At 48.8% G+C, this 18,611-nt stretch overlaps 1 protein-coding gene across 8 annotated transcripts in view; it reads left to right on the top strand.

Moving 5' to 3' along the window:
* Positions 1-18,611, top strand: part of RREB1 (ras responsive element binding protein 1) — a 177,281-nt gene that overhangs the window by 91,110 nt on the left and 67,560 nt on the right. For all 8 annotated transcript variants that reach the window (XM_064597206.1, XM_045866412.3, XM_064597208.1 and 5 more), the window contains exon 2: positions 15,863-15,982. The gene's annotated coding sequence lies outside the window, so the exon portion shown is untranslated. The remainder of the gene's footprint in view (positions 1-15,862; positions 15,983-18,611) is intronic.

Below are 18,611 nucleotides of genomic sequence, written 5' to 3'. Positions count from 1 at the left end.
GGGAGAACCATAGTTACCAGTTGAGGTGTAACCAACAAATGCATTTTTATCACGCAGTATTTGAGGGCCTCGGGTGGCATATTGTTCCCTCCAAATCACTTGAAGGGTGATGGCAGCTCCCATTGGTTAATTTTTTCAGACAAGTTTGTTTCGTTTCGTTTTAACCTCTGACAGCTTGAAGGTCAGGGGGAAAAAAAAATTGGTTAGTTTTCACCTTCAAAGGCTACACGACGAAACAAGGACCAAGCCAGCCCCCCTTCGCCCCATACCGTTTCGTCAGTCGCTTTTCCCACTCCCCCGGTTGTGACTCCTGAATTTTATAGTTGATGTAATCCTCCCATTTATAGCCACTTTATTTTATTTATGCATTGCAATTCAAGTAAGGACTATTTGTTGCATAGAGGGACTCAGTTTTAATTTTTGGCTTCTATTTAAAAGGCTCACTAATGCCATTACCTTTTGTTAATTGCAGCACAAACATCCTCCCCGAGACCACCCTCTATTCTGGGACCCCTTTGAGAGTCCCAGGAATTGCTAGAGTTTGGGCCACATTTACACCTCTCCGTGGACCTTACAGAAAACCTCCTCTGTGCCTTTGATGGCCTTGAGGGGGTGGTAACAGGCACTCAGAAAGTTTTAACATAATAGTCCGCATCAGGGAACTAACTTGGATCCAGGAGCTATTCCTGGAGTCACTGCGGGGACAGAACAAAACCACGTAAATACGGTGACGGAAATGGGGATCCCTGTGATCTCTCCCCCACCCCCCTTCTGTAGGATGAATTCTGTTCTAAAATTGTAGATGTTTGTAGTAGGCATTGGGAGATTGTTTGGGGGATTGATTTCACTCACTTTTATTAAGTCACTGCCATGTATTACATGACTGATCTCATCTTCACAAGAAAAAAGAACATTTGAAAATTGGATCAAATTTATGGACTCTTCCCTAAAAACGAATACCACAGATTTTATATACAGTTTCAAGGGTATGAATCTTTTTTAAATTTTTTATTTAAATTCCATTTCGTTAACATATACTGTACTATAGTTTCAGAGGATTCAGTGATTCATCAGTCTTATAACACCCAGTGCTCATTCCATCACGTGTCCTTCAAGGGTATGAATCTTGTACTTGTCTGTAGAATGGGGCTTATCAACCTGAGCATCTCACCCCTTAATCGGCCCGTGCTTACTTAGAACTGAACAGAGGCCTACTGTGTGCCAGGCACTGGGCTATGACTAAAGATCTAAATTGAGGCAGGGGAACAGTTTAATATCTTAAGAAGGAATGCTGTCTGGTTATTTTTTTGCATATTAAAAAAATTTTTTTTAATTAGAAAAATCAAGTTTGTAATGATACTAAATTACACCTTTCTTTTAAAAAAATCACCATATTCCCATGACCCATATCTCATTTCTGGTTGCATCTTCCAGACTTTGTCCACAAATACGTGATCATAACATAGAATGCTCAAAGGTACTAACTTGCTTTTTAAACTTGATCTCATTTAGTAACCATTTTCCCATGTTTGTACACATTGACCTTCATGTTGGAGGTGGGACCAGGTCTGAGCAGGTTTGGGGTGGATGGGGCATGGTGGTGATGACTCACCGAGAAGTCCGTCTGGCTTAGGAGATGTCCCTCTGTTGTTGGTTTCATGGGTGATTTCCCTTTATGCATTGAAACTCAGATGAATACCAGGAAGAATGAAAACTCAAAGCAAAGTGTATTACTTCTGGGATCAGCTCACTCCCTTCTCATGCCTGCAGGTAAAACCATACCAGATCATCTTTATTCCTGCTCTAGGGCTTAAAAAACCCAGGAAGCAAACAAATGAAGGACAATAATCTAGTAACCCAAGATTACTGAAAAAAAAACACAAAAAACCATAAACTTATGCTGTCCAGTACAACAGCTGGTAGCCACATGTGGCTATTTAAATTAAATTTAAGTAAAATTTAAAAACGGAGTTCCTTAGTTAACATTAATCTCCGTTCAAGCACTCAGTGGCCACGTGTGGTTAGCGGTTACCATATTGGGCTGTGCAGACAGAGGCCATTTTCATTGTTGGAGAACTTTCACCTGGACTTCACTGTTCTAGATCCTGTCAATTCCATAGAAGTTTGCCCCAGTATCTAACACGTGAGTTTTATACACTAGGCTCTTGGAAAGAGAGAGGAGGATGGATTTTGTTATTCTCTTGTTTTACATGTGGTACAGTTTTGTGTAGACTTGTAACCTGGGAGTTAAGGCTCCTTATGCCCTTCCCCCAGCGTCAGCAGCTCATGTCAGTGTTCATTAGCAGAGTCAATTTGACAGTGAATACTTCTATTTACATGGCTCCATATGTTATGTATTCCATTCAAGCATGAATGTTTCATCTTCCTGTGCCTGGCAGCCCCCTGCCAGCCTTTCCCACCTCCTCCAGAACCTTCTTTCTTGCCCATCTACTCCTTTCCTGGCTTTGGACATGTGAGGTTTTCTCTGGAGCTGAACTTTTCTCTTCATCCTGCTACTGGAGAACCAGTCCCTTCCTGCCGTACTCTCTTTATGCTCTCCTTGTACTGGGGATTTTTTCTCCATCTCCGTTAACTGCCTTGCCACCCAGTCTGGTGCCAGTGTAGGAAGCCCGGCATCTCCCTCGTCCTCATCCTCCATCCACAGCTGGGTCCGGCCCTTGGTGATGTCTTCCTGGATCCCATGCTCCTCCTGTCTGTTCCTGGTATAGCAGTGGCCTCCTGACTGGGTTACACACCTCTAATTATCCGTTTCTTAAGCTACTGTCAAGAGCTTTTAAAAATATGGATATGATTATTTCATCCCAGGATTTTTTTAAAGAGGGGGTGGGCCTTCGGTGGGTTCTCATAGCCACAGGATGAAGCCCATCCCCCGTAGATGGAGCTTTGAAACCAGCACAGTTTGCCACCGCATCTTTGCCCTCCCCCCCGTTCCACTTTCACTCCTGTCAAATGATGCACTGGTACATATAGTGTGATGATGGCTCCCAAGGGTTTTGTTTTCAGCGGCCAGGAACTCAAGGCAAAACTTTGGCGGGTACACACAGGGGATGGCCTTTTTTTTTTTTTCCCCTTTTGCCAAAAAGAAATCACCATTAATAACCAGTCTCAGCCATCTCCTATCCTTATTGTCTCATTTTAAAAGGAGGCACCTGAACCTCAGAAAAGAACGCATTCAGCATTGTGAGTATCTCAGCAAATCGAATGCTTTTCCTTGTTTTGCTCGAGAAGGGTGAAAATGTAGGCTTGTAGCGGCGAGTGCTTTCATGACACCAGGGACCATCCTGACCTCCTGGGTCTCCATGCATTTCCTTCCCTTTCCTACTGGGCTGCCCTGTCTTCTGAAAGCCAGATCTTTAAGCTCATGTTTGCTTTTGCCCTACTGCCCTCACACTTGATGACTTACGCCTCGGGAACCTTGCAGCCCTAAAGTGCTTGGCTCATGATTCGCTTTCCCTTGGATTGGAATTTATCTCCTTGTGCCCTGTCTCCTCGATCTCTAGGCCGGGGGCTCTGTCGTGCAGCTCCTGGTGGTTCTCACATCTGGGAGCTTCGTAGACTTAAGATCTGAGAATGGCCACCATCCTATTTCAGGTTTTCCAGACTGATACCAAATCTCACTCCACATTGAGGGCACGAAGAGAGTATAGAACATCTTCAACAATGAATTTTAACCCTTTGCAGAGAACCCACATTTTCTGCGCACTCTCCTGGACTTTGGCTTGAGGTCACGGAAAGCAGCAAGGGGTGGGCCTGGAAGTCAGACCCCAGGAGACTAAGGAGACTCATTTTTTAAAGTGAAACCTGTCTGGTGGCTAAAGCCATAGAAATGATAAAGTACGGAGAAGCTATGAAAGTTCTGGGCCTGGTAACTTTGGTGGATTAATGCGTCCCTTGGTTTTCTCTTTCTCCAAGCTAAAAAAATTTAAAGGAGCATTTGCCTAATGCGAATAATTATATTTGACTATAAATTTGGGTTGTACAGAATACGTGACTCTCACCAGTAGCACAGTACTTTCGAGATCTTTATGTCAGATAGAACTGGAATTACTTTGCAGATCTGTCTTCCAAACTCCAGTCCTATTGAATGAATCTTGGCTGATAGGATTAAAAAAAATCATCACAATTAGTAGCTTCTTGTGGGTGAAACCCTAAAAGGATTATTCTTGCCTTGGCCAGAGCATAACGTTAGGGGTTAACTACAAGGAATAAAGAGATGGTAGAGTTTTTTTCCCCCACATCTCTGTCTCGCAAACAGCATTTTTCCTATAGTCAGGTAGCAGATGGTTGTATAATCTCTTAGGCTTTCTCCCCTCCCCGCCTTAGGAAAACTCTGTTTCCAGATTGGGAACATGCCAGGATGTCACTGGCCTCTAAAAGAGTTTATGGAAAAGTGTCAGTTACAATTCCAGATCTGTTAGGCAACCAGGGCCACGCTCCGGAGTTCTGTTTTGACTTCTGCATTGTAGTTGTGGGTCCGGCAGAGCATGAAATTGGGTTTGTGTGAACATGTGCATGCCTGGGTGTAGGGGACTGCGTTTTCTTTCCAGAATCGTAATGAAGCATCTGAAAAGGTCTCTGAGAAAGTTTCCTCGGGCATATTCCGTGAGCAGGGTAGATGCCCTTGTTTCGCAAGTTTTCGCTTCTGTCTGTACAGGTTGTTCTGACTTCATGGCTGGGAGGAAATGGAGGACGTCGCAGAGCGCCTGCTGTTTGGCCCGTGGGGCCGAGCCAGGGAGCTGGCACCTGTTCTCCGACCGGCCAACGACAGGGCCGAGCCCCATGGCAGCAGGAGGGGGGCCGCACAGAGTGCAACCTCCTGCATTTTGCATGGGGCCCGCGTGGCTGAGCTGGTTTATTAAGAGCACGCTCTTGTTTATTATCCGGGCCTCATCAAGAGAGAGATCCTAAAGATACTGGCTCTGCCTTGGAATGATGGCACAGAAATTTGTGTTGCAAATGTAACATATAGCCTGGCTTCCGTCACTCATTGGCCACTGGTCTCCCCAGGCCTTGCTTACTGTCATCACTCCACAGCCTCCCTCCCTCCCCCTGCCCTCTCCCAACCCCCTTTCCTGGGAGATTGTGAGGGGCTAAGGGGTACTTAGGCAAGGAAGTTTTTCTTCTTTATAGTTGACTTTGTAAAGACTTTTCCTATACTCCAGGAACCCTGGTGGACTGTTTGAAACATCTGATCTTATCATTCTCTGAAACCGTTAACCTCACACATGCTGGTGTGATGCCAAGAAAATGGAACCCCCGGCCTCGAATGGCAGGGAGTCAGGGTCCTCTGTGCTCTCTGATGGGTGAACTCCTGGTCGTCCCATCCCATAGGTGGCATGCGGTCCCACCACTGCCTGGATCCTCTGCGAAATGGGAGTTTGCTGCCATGGCCAACCTTGGACGTTCGCAGGAATGCTCATGGTGTTCCGCAGCAGGTGGAAGTGCTTTTGAGCCAGGACCTACGCCTCCCAGCAGAACTGAGTCTCATACGCAGTTAGGCCTAGAAGGACATTAGAGGTCATGGCCTGTCCTCATGCTACAGACGAGGGGTGCTGTGTATCCCAGGCTTATGCAGGGAAGTACGTGACATACCACTCTGTGTTCCAGTGGCAAAAGGATGGGATTAAATGCCACTGAATTATTATAATAATAACAGTGTAAACTCAAGAGTTTAACTTGAGCTACCGTAAGTAACACCTAGGGTTTCTGGACTTTTCACAAAGGTGGCTCTTACATTTGCTGCGGACAAGAAGCAAATACATACGTGAGCCTGGAAAGTGAGTTCCCTTTCTTGGAAGCAGTAAGCCTCCCACACCGAGGCACGGGGAGTCCTGGTACATTGGACTCGGAGGCTTTCAAGGTTGGAGCTGAAATGGCTGCTGGGTAGGTGTTGCTCAGGCATTGTTCCAAGGTTCTGGAGGCCAGTAATATTTTAAACAAGTCAAACAGCCCCTCGGAGGGCGCTGCAGGAAATCCAGCCCTTGGCTTCATGTTGTTGCGTGGTCAGCGGGAGATAAAAGGGCGGACTGTTGGAGGCGAGGCCCCTCCTATCACTGGATGGTGAACTGTTAAGGGAAGATAAAAGGAAAGAGTAGGGATGTTCTTTTTGAACAACACGAGGATGCCTTTATCACAGGCATTCAAGTAAAATGAAACAGGTGAGCGGAGGGATCCTCAACTTTATGACTGCAAGTGGACTGAAGAGCTCTATTCGAGAAACAGGATGGGGTTTCACAGCACACAAACAATTTTGTGCCAAAATATGGGTAGAGGCCAGTCTTTTTTCAGCTGAAATCCCCACTTGACTGGGGACGTTTGTGCTATATACTGCTTAAGTTAATTGGGCATGCACTGGGGTCTCTAAACTTTGTGCTCCAGAAATTTTCCCTGTGGGGGCTATCTCACCCATGGGGACCCGAGGGACGCGTCAGGCCCTTCTGGGACTGAGCAGATGTGCAGAATGTCCCTGCACGCCGCGTGCCCGGGTCTGCCAGCAAGGCCCCACGGCCCAGGACTGTGTCTGATTTCTCGCCGCTGGATCTCCTCTTAGGCTCACTGCAGGTGCTGGCTGAGCGCTCATTCAACTGGTGCTGATCTCCCCCTTTGAGATCGTCCTTCCTGCTCTTTGGGAGGGAAGTTTAGGGGCTTGCAGCAGGTTCCTAGGGGTCAGGGTGGGGCTTGTCGTGCGAGCCCACACTGAAGAGCCTGGGCATGCTCAGTGCCCCCGTGTGTGCAGTGTGCTTGGGGCACTTGATGCTTGTTTCGGACCCCGCTGGGCTGTGGGGCTCAGCCCTTTGTGCTGGGGCCACAGCAGCACAATTAGACACCCCAGGGAGTGCAGTTGTCGGGAACACCCCAGGGAGTGCAGTTGTCGGGAATCACCCTCCTGGTGGCCCAGGGCAGGAACACCAAGGGGGCCTGTGGGGCTCCGACTTCCTCCAGGACCCCCGCTCATCTCCCCGTACGGAAGCCAGCCTCCCGAGGTGCCTCTGCTGGGCCGCTCCTTAGGGCTGGGGCTGGGGTTCTGGCGCCACGTGGCACCTGCCTTCCCAGCGCCCCATCCTGCCCCTGAGTAGCTTCTTGGTTTGGGCTCAGCGTACTTAAAGAAAAACCACTTGCTTGCTAATGTTTTTGAGCGGTTGGCTGGCGATAAACACTTACCAACTGCTTATATTTGTTTTTCTTCATAGACAGACGGGTGAATACTTTTTTAGAGGCAAAAGCGAGGGGAAAAAGGTCATCCGTTAGAGGGCATAGAGGGCAGGCCATGGAGCGCCCGGTAGCTTGGGCACAGTACAGTCATTCTCAGCTGACGGTTGGTGATGTCTGATCACCCACTGTGAAATGTTGACCACAGCCGACCACTTTTCCAGTGGGCGAGGAAAGACATGATCTCCTTCCACTGCCTTCTCTGAAGCGTTTCGGAACAATGCTTTCGTCTCCCACAAAGCAGTTCTGGCTTTATAAGGGCTGTCCGCCTGAAACGTCCCGAATTCTGGGAGTTTGAAGCCCAGATCCGAGGTTCCCCATCTGCCCTGGGGGCTGCTTAGCGTGCATCCAGCCCCTCCTCCGGGGGAGGGAAAGTGGAGAATCCTGTTTCTGCAGCCCCTTTACCCAAGCATGTCTGAAAGGGCAGCCCCGCAACCTCAGGGCCTGTGAAAGAGTTGCAGGATATTGCCTAAAACTCTCTGCAAACGGCTACTGAACTTTACTCCAGCCTCCTCCTCCTCCATGCTGTAAATGTGATTACAGGCACCCAGACCCACTTGAGAGGAGTGTCTGGGGCCCGTGGCTGGGTGTCAGCTGCGCTGCACTCAGTTTGCACAGCTGGGAGGGAAGAGGAGCAGAAGAACTGGGGAAGAGTGCGCCAGGGCCCGGTGGGAGCCCGCCGTGCCAGCTTCCTTGATTAAGCAAATGCAGAGCTGCCCAGGATTTGTTTCGGCAGCGAACTGAATGAAGCTGGAGGGGTTTTATTTCCTGCTCTCCCTGCTACGTTGCGAGTCCAGGAGCGCTGCTCTCTCTGCCCTTTATTGTTACTGAGATTGCATCCGTGATAAGCTAAATTATCTTTCCGCCTTAAACTTGGGGGCTGGAATGGAAATTTTTAAAGATCCTCAAACTGACCCCGGCCGTGACAGTGTTGGCGGTAGGGCTAGCCCATGGATGAATCTAGGAGTTGGGGGGAGTTGGCGCAGGGGTTAGGGAAGCTGGGACATCGGGAGCTAAACGGCGTAACACCCATAGATAGCTGGTGTCGGCGGGCGCTGTACCCCCTGTGAAGTGTCCTAGTACCTATTCCTTCGATTGATTTCTGTACCATGAGAGCAGTATGGCTAGCTTCCTTTTCTGGATGTGAGCTGAGGTTCAGGGACTTAAAGTTGCTCCACCTCTTCCATGTACAGAAATTTGAAAGTCAAAAGGATGATCTGATAGGGTCTCTCACCCACTGCAAAACTGCAGGTGTGGTTATTCAGCCTCTGCTTGCATACTTCCAGGGACAGCAGGCTCATTACGTTATTGGGGCCTCGTTGGGCAGCGCTAGTTGTTCAGAGCTCTGTATAAAGGATTATGGGGTCCCAGACCTGCTTCTTTGTGCAAATGTCGTTCGAGCTGTGGTGGACACATGAGAAGAGTGTACGCGCGTTTCCCCCCCACCCTCCCGCCATGTGCAAGGCCTTCAAGGTGTCTCCCGTTATTTCTCTTGAATGGGCTGAACATGTCCGGTTCCTTCAGCCATTTCTTGTTTTCCCCCTGACTTGGTTTCCCAGTGCTCGTGGCCCTTCTCTGAATGGTTTTTCCATGATCATCATTGTGGTGCAGAGGAAGGTCTAAGAGTTTTGGAGTTGACAACCCTGGGCTAGAATCCCAGCCCTGCTCCTTAGGAGCTGCTTAATAGCTAGCAGATAACCTCATCATTGCCTTACAAGGTTTGGGGAAGGATTAAATATATGTAAAGTACCCCACACATTTTCCAGCCCAGAGTCTATGTCACAAAGGGTTAATGCCCCCTAGTTAATAGGGAAGGAGGTACTCTGAAAGACATGTAATCGGATATACCCTAGGCCTCTGACATACCCTTATATAAATCCTGTTTTCTCTTATAGCAATAGTCTTCTTCTCTGTTTTTAAATTCCTCAGTCAAGGTGGGATGTGGAGGCCTCTCCCCGCCCTTTCCTGATAAGCCAGCTGGGCCATGATCTTAGGGTGGGGTAGGGTGGGGGCTTCTCCATTCAATCTCTTGCAGGGAGACATCTGGCTTAGGCTAGAAGAGCCTCTCGTGCCCCCGGGGGTAGGTGACACTACCCAGGGGTTCGTCTGAGCCTCTGCCCAGCTTGAGTGCTCCCTTAGTTAGGCCCCCCTGGCTGCCCACCTCGTTCTCACCCGCTTCCTCAGGCAGAGTAGGGAACCAGGCACGTTTCTGCTACGTTGGGCAAGAAGATTATGAAATACCAGATCCCGGTGGCCAGTTTAGGAAAAGCCCAGCTCACCTGGAGAGAGAGGGACAGGGCCGCACCCCGCGGGCCCCTGGGCCCCCCTCCCGGAAGGCCAGGGCACTGGGGAGCAAATGGCTGCCATGTGGCAGCTGTCACTTGGCTTCGAGAGTCTGGTGGTAGTTGGATCCTGTCAGTAAGACGCGCTTCCCTCCCGGGAGAAGAGTGGCAAGGCGTGGAGCCCACTTCTCCACAGTCTTAATGACTGACCCAGAAGCTTCGAAGCCGGACTTTGCCCCACTTCCTCCCTCTGAAGAAGCCAAGAGCCCTGTGGAGAAATACAGGAAGAAGAGTAGCATCCCACGGAAGGTTTCATAAACTAGCATGTTCCAGAAAATCGGTCCATCTTTCCAGTGGTTCGTATTTCAAATAGTAAATTTAATCTGACTTCGGCGGTTAAGTTTGGTAAGCAAGAACCCTGCCTTTTTAGCCAGTGCTCGCCTCCCTGCTGAAAGCGTGTGTCCTCTTACCATCAAAATGTCCAAGTGATTTGTATTTTTACGAGAGAAACTGCTTCCAGCATGGAACCTACCACTCCATTGAGCCGCTCCTCTCTGTCCATGCCCCCGCCCCCCCCCATACTTTACTGAATACTGAAATGTTCCTTTACCTGAGGACAGTGAACCTTCCTTGGTCCGCAGCCTGTGGTATTCCTGGTATCCACGGGGGGCACCTGAAACCTGTCAGTGAGGGGCAGCCGCCCTCAGCTGGAGGAGTGATCTTGGCTCCCTTTGTCCCTCTCCATCCGAGGGTCCCATTAAGAGACACATCGCAGGAGACCGTGAGGTTGTTCTGAGGACAGTAGGACTTCTTTAGGGTTGCCTTCCCTCAGGGCTATCCTCTCTGACCATTCTTCTCACCTGCCCCCTTTGGGGGGCGCACATACTGCCCATGAGCAGCAGAGAAATTTGCGGGGCCCGTGGGGGTGTCCAGGACCACCAGAAGTCCTGGCTGCAGGGCTCGACCGTGGAGAATATCCCACAGCACCCTTCCCGGGAGTGACAGCTTGGCGAATGCCATTTGCTGGAGAGATGGCTTCGAGGGTCCAGAGTTTCCCTGAGGCCAGGCTGAGTGGTTTAGCTTATGGAGCACTGTAGGCTGGCCCTGCCTTGTCTGAAGTTCACATCTGACATGTCCCCATTCCTGAGCAGCTAAAATAGGCCCTGCATAGATTAACCCCCACCACGCACCCGTACATTCCTTCCTTCCTGTCTTTTCACTCATTGATTGATTGATTGATTGATTGATTCATTCATTCATTCATAGTGGTGAATACAGCTAAAATTAGAACTGAGATCAGAGTTTCTAGCACCTTGATTTTTGCTCTGGGGCTGTGATAAACAGTGGCTCCTTCCAAATCCTCGCAGAAGGAAAGTTTCTCAGGGAGATCCTTGGTTTTGTGTCAGCCTTCTTCCAGAATTCTCTGTAGAGATGAATGCTGGTTCTCAAGGCTGCATCAGAATCCCCTGAGAGCTAACATACAGACTGACGTAGTCGTTCTGGAGTGGGGCCCGAGCATCTGTATTTCTTTTTTCCTTTTGGTCTTACTGCAATGTCTTTGATATGAGTACTGTGTAAGTTTAAGGTGTACAGCATAATGACCTTACATATATTGAGAATCTGCATTTCTAGCAAAGGTCTGTGATGCCACCACATGGGGATTACACTTTGGGTTGGCCTGTGTGGGAGGGTCAGTAAGAGTTAATTTCTCACTGACTGGGTATTTCCTTCGCATGGTGTTTACTTCGTTTTTGCTCTATGCAGTTCTGCCTGCTCCCTCCCAACCCTCTGTGTTCCCCATCTCCTGCCCTCCCCCACTACTTCCCCCCACACAGACACCTTATTGGAACCCCAGGACCTGAAAGTGTAGGCTTCCTGTCAGAGCTCCTCTCACTCCAGGCCTGCATTTCCATTTGCATGGAAGCAGAAGTGACCTAGAGGACATAGATGGCCTCTGAGCTCACATTGGTGGATCAGTTGGATCCAGCCACTCAGGCAGAACCGGGCTGTTCCGGATTTCAGGCAGAGCCTGGTGGCTTCCTTCCAGTTTCCTTCTCCTTGTAGAATTCAAGAGTGTAGAATATGGAGGCCCCCACCCCCCACCCCCCATCCCTTTGCACAGCAAAGGGCAGTGAGTGCTTACAAACTCCTGCCCTGTGCAGTGAACTTTTTAGTCTGAGGTGGGAGTTCAGCCGTGCATCCTGCCAGAGAGGGAAGGTGGAGGTGAAGGTTTAAGGAGAGAGCTCCTTTCCCTGCCTAGAAAAAGGCAGAAACGCGAGGCCAGGTGCCGAGCAGTCTGGAAGGGCAGAAGTGACTCCGAGTATGATTGTGACAAGTCAGAGAAATGTGATTGAGGGAGTGCATCTGTTCTCCCAAGCCCTGTGCCAGGGTGGCAGATTTTGTCCAGAAGAAACTGAGCAGCATTTAGAAGCTGGATTCACTTTTCTCTACCACTGTGATCTTGGGGGCAGGTTGCTTAACCCCCTGCACCTTAGTTTCCTCATCTGCACAGTGGGACCAGTGCTCCTCGGGTGTGGCTAGGAGGATTCAGTGAGATACTGTACTTAACATGTGCCAAGTGACAGTCAAAATTCAGTAGCCGCCATCGACATCATTAGTTGTGTTAGTCCTAATATTGCAGAGTCAGAGTTTTGTAACCGAGAGCTTCAGGAATTCTCAGTGGGAACGACGGAGGCTTTGTGTGCAGAGTGGCCCCTGAGGGATCTCACTACTTCCTGTCGTCTTGAGGGGGTGAAAGGGGGTGGGGGGGATGATTTGGAGGCAGACCTTGGAAGGCAGCCCAATGGGAGGGCCCACATACCTGGTCTTAGCCGTCCCTCCTCACGCTGCGGGGAGGATGCAGAACTGACCAGAGCAGCTTACGGTGCCCAGGTCGGCCCAGCCTGCTTGAGTGTTCCATGGGACACTCCAAGGCCTCGTTCGACCAAAGCCCATGCCAGTGAGGGGGTAATGGTGACTTGCCTGGGTTGCTGCCCCGTGCAAGGCATAGACTGAGCCCATCGCCAGGAAACACATCAGCTTCCTGGAGCTCAGAACACCATCACAGCTGTCAGCCTTCACAGGAGGCCATCCTGGTTAGAGGAAACGGGTTTGCCCCGAGCTTTGCAGGCCAGGGAGAACGGGCGTCGCCATGGTGCGACATCTCATCTGGTTCCTTTTGTCCCCAGCCTAGCTAAGACTGAGGGAAGAGTGTTTTCCTTTCTGACTTAGCCCATTCTAAGAGAGACGTCCTTGCTACTTGTAAAGCTCCCTAGGAGCTAGAGCACTTTAGTCGCTGAACTCCTCTTAACTCAGACTCTTTGAGCCTGTCCTGGGTTGGCCCGAACAGGCCAGCTAGACTGTTCACTAGGCGGTTCCAATCAGCGGGTCAACCATCCCAAGTATTTGTGGACGTCTGTTAGGCTCAGCAGCGTGGCTCTCCCGGGCCCCGTGTTGTAAATTTCCCTATTATAGCATCCGCGGGCCTCTACTGTCATCCTAGGCATCTAACTTACCCCCATCTGTCCTGCAGGCCTTTAGGACAGATTTTAGATTTCACTGAAGAATCCTTTGGGCTTTCAGAAGCTGAGAAGCTTTGTTTCTAGACCATCTTCCTTTTTATCTTTCATCTCCCCTTTGCTATCTCGTTGGACCTGGAGACAGGCTCCTTAATCTTTTCTTTCTGGCTTTACATAGCATTGTCCCTTATCTCCTCAGGGGCCAGGGGCTGGAGGCCGGCCTTCCCTGCCCCCTCATCCTCACAGATGGACCTCTGCCCTCTCCAGTCATCCTGCTTCCATTGGATCTGGGCAGAGCCTGTGTGGGAATGCAAACTCCGAAGTTCAGCATCCTCCCAGGGGGAGTCCTAAGACCCACCCCTCCAAATTCCCAGGCTGTGCTTCTCACATTGCCCTGCAGGAGTCACCTTCCAGGACACAGCCTCTCCTGATCTGGTCTTTTTTTCCCCCTTTTTCCTTCTTCTTCTCTCTGCCCCACCCCCCTGAGGCAATGGTGATAGGGGTGAGGGGTATCTTGAATTTTCTGCCAAGGACTACGCTGTACTTTTCCACTTGCTGAGTTCTAGGAATCCCTCAGACCTGGTAGAACCCCAAACAGACAGGGTGGTGACTCTTGTTACTCAGCTTTAATTGCAGGGCATCCTCAACATTCAAATCCTTTCCATCCAAGATCAGAAGATGGAAGTTTCAGGGTCAAGTGTGTTGGGTTGGCGCTCTCCCACTCTGGTTACCGGTGTGTACTGAGGAGATTGATTACTTGGTGGACTTTTTAAATAAGGGGAGGGAACAAGTTCAAGTGTTAATGAGAGTCTTAGTTATTATATTCTGGAAAGTTTAAATTCCAGAGACTCACCTCTCTGATGTGTGTTTTTAATAATTATATATAGAACTATAAGTCACCCTACTTATTTGGAGATTGTGGTAGTTTCTAGAAAACAATGGAGCTGTCCCTCTCCAGACTTTCTGCCTATTACGATTTGCTGTGAGGGGTACCTGGGTGGCTCACTCGGGTAAGCGTCTGACTTTGGCTCAGCCAGTCATGATTTCAGGGTCCTGGGATCTGGCCCCTTGTTGGGCTCCCTGCTCAGCGGGGAGTCTGCTTCTCCCTCTCCTTCCGCCCCTCCCCCCACTCATGTTCTTTCTTTCTTGCTCTCCCTCTCTCAAATAAATAAAATCTTTTAAAAAATTGTTTAAAATTTGCTGTGAATTAAGAAATGAATAATAACAGAGGGAAATCTGGCTTGTTTTTTGTGGGTTTTTTTTTTTTTTTTTTTTCCTTCCACAGTGTTTCACTTCACCCTAGGCATCTTTAAGTTTGGGTGGGGATGATCTGAAAGGATGTTTTGTGCATTTCTAAAACCTCATGGGACTTTTAATAAGCTTGACTTGATTCATAGTTTAAAGGAAGGTGGGTTATATGTCAAATAAAAACAGGATTCTTATCCTGCTTACCCCCAGGATGAGTTTCTGGGGTCCCTGAAGTCTTGATGCTGAAGGGAAATGTTGGGGGTAGGTAGCGTATGTGCATTTTCCTGTGGAACGGTCCATAATTTTTTTTTTTTTTTTTTTTATCAGACCCTTAAGGAGGTTCTTGCCCATACCAAACCGTTGAGAATTACTGGGGTAGTAACAAGGATTCCTCAAGGCTTACAAGGTCTCGGTCCCATCCGGGGGCTATCCCTATGAGTCACTCCTTGTTTCTTGGCTCAAAATCCAAAGAACCTTGCAAAAGGAGAAGGGGCAGAAGAGAAAAGATGGAGAATTGAGACAATGAGGTGTAGAGTGTTCACATGTCAGAAATCTCCGTTGGTGGCACTTTCTCCCCGCAACTGACCAGTCCAGCAGGGGGCTTGCCTGCCCGAGGTGCTCCGGAACCCGGCGCCGACAAAGCTGAGTAACATTCAAGATGATAACTGGGCGTGTGACCTGATTGAGCAGCTTTCCTCCAGACGCTCCGAAAGGGGATAAAAATGAGAAAATGGGCCAAGCCAAGTGTTTCTCGAGACAGGCTTTGTCTGTGTGGCGGTTTGATTTACGTCCTCCGGTCTCCCACTTGGGCACTCCTCAGTTCAGGGGGATGGCGTTTTCAGAAACAGAGAATGTGGCTGAACACTGCAGCTCTGGGAAAGGCTGGGGAAAGCTGCATTCCAGGGCGGCCAGCTTTCTCCCAGGGCAGGCATTGGAGACCCCTGGCCCCCCCAGAGCAGACTTGCTCCAACTCTTGGTGGGGGGGCATGTGTCACTTGAGAAGTTTTCTGTATCCTCCCTACAGTAAAGGAGAAGATGCGCGCTTGGTCCTCTCTGAACGGTCGTGGGCACTTCCCCTGTCACTCGGGAGAAGGTCTACTCAACTGTCCTTCACATTAAGGGACTGTTTGGTTCCATGTTGTTCACTCTCTCCAACTGTCTCCTTTCCCCTCCCTTGCTGATAGCACTTAGTGCTGTCTTCTTCTTGGCTGCCCTTGAAACCGGAAGTGCATCAGCAGCTGCTGGTAACATGCCCTGAGATGCCCAGAGCTCCGCCTGGGGCCAGCGGTCCGAGCTGCTCTCATGCGGTGTGGTGCCCAGTGCACCCCACACGTGGGGCGTGCTTCAGGGGGTTCCTGTCTGTCCGAGGCACACTGGACTCCGGTGGCCCTGGCTCACATGCTGATGAGTGGCTCTGGGAGGAATCTGCCTGGGAGCTGGAAGCTTGCTTATGCACGCGGGTGGGGATGGGAAACGTTCCGTTGTCCTTGTGACTCCCGGTGTTAAGTGGAGAAAAAGATACAGAGGACGGGATCATTTCTGGTCTTGACTCTCCCTTCACGTCACCTTTTCTCATTTGCGCAGGTTGCTTCAGCTCTGTGCTCCAGAGGTGGTAGCTTTGACGTGTGACCCTGCCCACGTCTGGGCTCCAGCCGCGCCAGCCCCTCAGTAAGGAGGGCCAGCTTGATAAGACGACGAAAACAGGTCAGTTAAACTTGATTGACTTTCCTGGAGTCACAATAACTTGGAGTGTTGAGTCTTCCTTTCCCTTCCCCTCCCTTCCCCACATTCCCTATGAAGTTGCCCTTTTTCTTCCCCCTGATCCTCCTGAGGCTTTGATGCAAAACCACAGTGAAATTGTAGCCCTGAATTGCTAGCCCTTCCTGATCCAGCGGGTCTGAAGTGTGGGATGAGGAATCGCAAAGAGGGTCGAGTGTTGGTTTCACAGGAAGCAGTGTTTCAGACACCCCTGTTCCCTGCTCCGCCTCACCCCTCCCCCTCTCCGCCAAATTCAGACTGTTTGTGTTAAAAACTGGAACTCCAGGCAAGTCCACTTGGCCATGTCAATGAAGATGACGACTTCTTTTCTTATCCATGATTTGGGAACTTAACCTGGGCTCCCAGCCCTCTCTGGTTCCAGTTGGAGTACACTGTATTAGAATGGGGCCAGTGATTTTAATTTTGTTTATTGTCATCATTTTATTGTTGTTGTTATTTGCTATCCCCCAGTAGTGGGGCTGATGTGTAGGATGGTATCAGGGAGCAAAGGAAAGAACGAAGATACCAAGACTATTAATATCCATAAAGAAAAATATGTTTTGTAAATGGACCTTAAGCTGTGCAACTTCTCTATCATCCCTGAGGTCAAACCTCAGAAGTTTTAGGTTGGTTAGTTTGGCTTATTGCCCCGGTATAGTCCAGCGTAGATAGAATTAACTAATACTGGCCAACCGGCCTCTGGTTAAATTAGTGCACAGATGTGCCTTAATGCTAAGGTGGATTTTTTTTTTCCCCATAACCTGGAACAATGAGCTACCTTTTTTTTTTTAAAAAAAAAAAAAAGAGATTTATTTATTTATTTATTTATTTATTTATTTATTTATTTGACAGAGACACAGCGAGAGAGGGAACACAAGCAGGGGGAGTGGGAGAGGGAGAAGCAGGCTTCCCGCTGAGCAGGGAGCCCCATGCAGGGGCTCGATCCCAGGACCCCGGGATCATGACCTGACCATGACGCTTAACGACTGAGCCACCCAGGCGCCCCAACAATGAGCTACCTTATTTTATACCGGGTCCTTTCCCTTCTTCCCTGTTACATCCTCCCAGAGGGAGAAAGAACTCAAGTATAAGATGCAAGAGCAAACAGGAGTAAAAACCTTTAGCTCCTTGGGGCTGGCGTGGGTTGCTTCTGAAACAGCTTTTCAGGGATGCGTCTAATAACTGTGCTCTTCTTTTCAGTGTAGTCGGCGGGTTCTTTTTGCTAACTGCACTTTCTGATCAGAGATGAAAAGTCTCTATTAAAAAAATATATTGCTACTTACATGTATACAAGGTAAAGGAAGTAAATGTCCATGATCTTGGTAGTGTCATGCTTTACACTTCCATCCCCAAGGAGGAAGTAAATGTAGCAAATGTTTTCCTGTCCAGACAAAATGGGAAACAACAAGTTTGCATGGCTTTTCTTCTTTTCCAACTGGGATAAGCCTTTGCAACGTTCAGCCCTTATGTTGTTTAGTACCAGGGCTATGGTTAGGTATTGTGTATTGAAGACACTTGGGTGTTTGCAAGAATCTGTTTGATGTTACAATGACGGTAAAGAAAATTCTTACTAGTAATGTGGCTCTGTTACATGAATATATTTTTTGATTTTATATTTATAATTTTAATTTTCATGTTGACTATGTCTTCGCTGTCCATTTTCTTTCCTTACTCAATGATAGAATTAGAATATAATTTTTACAACTTACAATTTTACATTTCGTCCTAGAGGTGTTTAACCTATTCCCAGATTTCAGTAAACTACCACATTTTTCTTTCCTAAGTGTAGTATGAGGACAAAAGCAAGATTATCTTCTAAAGTCTTCCTGTAAACCGCTAGAAAGGTTAACTTTCTTTTTACTGACATAACGTAATTACAATAAAGAATTATGGTCAGCTATTTTATAATTTTTTTTTTTTTTTTTAAGATTTTATTTATTTATTTGACAGAGAGAGACACAGCGAGAGAGGGAACACAAGCAGGGGGAGTGGGAGGGGGAGAAGCAGGCTTCCCGCCGAGCAGGGAGCCCGACGCGGGACTCGATCCCGGGACTCCAGGATCACGACCTGAGCCGAAGGCAGTCGCTTAACCAACTGAGCCACCCAGGCGCCCTGAGGCACATTTTTTAATGGCCTCCTTGCATGGCGACACCTCACAGGGCAGCAGTTTGGTTTTTTCTTTAATTTTGGATGTAGCTCTTCGCCCTTCGTGGGAAAGGTGTGTGGGGTTCGGCTCGGTCAGGTTATCTTCAGTTGCATGTTTCGGCAGCTAGTCCTTTTACTTACCATTTGGAAACCCGTTACCACCCTGTCTTCAAAATGTCTGTCCACAAGGGAGGCACATTTTGTCTCTTGGCTAGAGAAGTACTGTTCCTGAGACTCTCTTTGGCTCTTCTGGTAAGATTTCAGCTTGAGACTTCTCAGCTGACGGCAGCATCACTTAATAAAGTTGTATCCCCAGGTTCTTCCCACTGTGTTGCTGGACACATTTGTAGCTGCTCTGGGTGTTACCATTTGTCATATCCTAGGTCACATCCCCTTGAAGTTGGAGGAGGAAACCACAAGAAATCATGTT

Source organism: Mirounga angustirostris, unplaced genomic scaffold, assembly GCF_029215605.1.
Source record: "Mirounga angustirostris isolate CCGP_5_RB_7025 unplaced genomic scaffold, mMirAng1.0.hap1 SCAF_8, whole genome shotgun sequence".
Taxonomy (NCBI): Eukaryota; Metazoa; Chordata; class Mammalia; order Carnivora; family Phocidae; genus Mirounga; species Mirounga angustirostris.
Note: the sequence above shows the minus strand (reverse complement) of the source record. Positions and strands in the feature narration are given on the sequence as shown.